Below are 2,419 nucleotides of genomic sequence, written 5' to 3' on the forward strand. Positions count from 1 at the left end.
CCCCGCCGACCATGATCCCTGCTTGGGACTTGACTCTGGTCCTGAACGCCATGACATGCCCCCCTTTTGAGCCACTACAATCAGCTTCTCTCTCAAGACAGTGCTCCTGCTTGCACTCGGTTCTATCAAATGAATTGGGGATATACATGCTTTCTCAGTCAAAGAATCCTGCCTGTGCTTTGATGTTAATGACTGTAAAGTCGTTCTTAAGCCACAGAAAGGCTAAAAAGCCTAAAGTGCTTTCAACATAGTTCAGAAATCAAGTGATAACCCTCTCATCTTTCACCCAGAGCGAGCCTGTGGATGGGGAAACCCCCCTCCGCAGCAGCTTTGCCCTGTACACGTTCTTCGCATCTATGTCAAGCGCACCAGGAATCTCAGACTCTCAGAACAGCTCTTTGTGTGTTACAGCGGTCGCACTATCGAAAACAGAGGTATCGAAACAGAGGCTATGGACCCTTTTCACAAGACTGTGATGACGCGTTTAACGGTCATCAGCATCGTAAATCCTTGAAAGCTTTTCATATTTGTATTTTTTTGAAATGTATGTACATTTATAACACTATTCTTTGTATTATATCACCTTTGCATCAAATTACAAAAAAACGCTAATGCGAGGGTGTCTCTAATGCAGCATCTATGGGAGGGACGGTAAATTTGACATCGTTCTCTCTTCTGACTGCTGTTATCAGTCTCTCTCAATTTTTTTCCTTTTATTGAAAGTCACGAAAACACTATTGTGGAGTTTTTCTTTTGCTATTTGAGCAAATGGGAATGCAAAAAAATATTTGTGTGGTACTCTCCCATTCACTGCTCTTCAAGTTAACCCAACTATGACGTCTTCCGCTGCTGTGAAACCTGGAAATGTGAAAAGGGTCCATCCCATTGGGTCATGGACGCGATAGTCTTGGCTTATGGCGCACAGGATACAGTTTGACCCATAGGGGTAGGGCTGGACAATAATTAAATATCAATATGTATCGCGATATAATTTTTTTCAATAATAAACCCATTTTCAGCAACATGCTTTTGTTGTTGCTCTATTTTTTTGTTTTCTGAAGCAACTCGGAGCATGTTTCATACTCGTTATATGCAAATACAGGGAACCTTTTCATTTGATTCTGATTGGCTCTAACAAGTCTGTGTCAAGGGATATCCCGCCTTTGCAGTGTGTGCCCTTTCTACTTCAAAAACTGCATGTCACCGCTTTTAGCCAAGAGATATTCGCAGTAGACATGCTCCATCTGAAAGCACGTGCTGGAGATTTACTACTAATCACCAGAAGCGACTTTACTGACGAGATGCGCATGAAAATCGCATTAAATTTTTTGCACAGCCCTATCTGTAGGCATCTTCTTTGGCCTGACAGAGCTGTCTGAGTTTTGCAGTGAACCATGTTTTGTCGTTGTAAGTTAAATGAGTCCTGGTAGGAATGCACATATCTTCACAGAGACATGATGTATGATGTTTCAGAATCCGTGAGCTCGTCTAGATTGGTGGCTGCAGCTTAAAAACACTCCAATCAGTGCAGTCGAAGCAGGCTTGTAAATCCCGCTCTGCTACATTAGTCCATCTTTTTACAGTCCTTATTACAGGTTTAGCTGATAAAGTCAAGATGGTGCCAAGTATGGCTGCCTCGGTGAGGAGCTCTCCAGTTGTTTTAATGGGTTTTTTTGGTAAGATTTTCCTGTCTGTTGTTTTTCAAACACAATAAGTTTTACTAGGGATGAACTGCTTAACATTCAGCAGTACACACCACACAATCTTCTACCGGTTTTTGATTACTCTGATGTGTTGCTGAACATTGTTGTTGATGGAGCAGCGGCGCTGTTCAAGCATTTTAAGGGGCCGTTCACATGTCGCACCTAAAACCGCGTGGAAAATGCTAACCGCGCAGCTTTCTCCTTTTTTCCAAAGTGCTCGGTAGCTTGCACTCTCGTTGCATCTGCCGTTGCTATGATGGATGATACGATGGCGCCGCAGACGGCAGCCGCAGTGTTTGGCTCTCCAGTGTTTGTACTGTTTTTGTTCGTTTTTCCTGTTTTTTGTTTCTCAAACACGATCAGTTTTACCAGGGATGAGCTGCTGAACATTCGGCAGAACACACCACACAATCTTCTACCGGATTTCGTTTATTTGGACGTTTTGCTGAACGTTGTACTTGGCGGAGCTGCTGCGCTGATCAAGCGCTTCAGGACGCGCAGACGGGGGAAGCGAGGCGGCGCGCTAGTGAAGCTCAGGAAGCGCGGATTCAGAACGCCATGCCGAGCATCCATATGGCGAACCTCCGCTCTCTACCCAACAAAACGGACAAACTTCTTCTGCTCTCCCGGACAAATAAGGATTTTTCACACTCTGCTGCTCTGTGTTTCACGGAAACCTGGCTGAATGATGCCATTCCGGACAGCGCGCTACAACT

The sequence above is a fragment of the Sinocyclocheilus grahami genome, unplaced genomic scaffold (genome assembly GCF_001515645.1).
Source record: "Sinocyclocheilus grahami isolate Dianchi unplaced genomic scaffold, SAMN03320097.WGS_v1.1 scaffold251.1, whole genome shotgun sequence".
Taxonomy (NCBI): domain Eukaryota; kingdom Metazoa; phylum Chordata; class Actinopteri; order Cypriniformes; family Cyprinidae; genus Sinocyclocheilus; species Sinocyclocheilus grahami.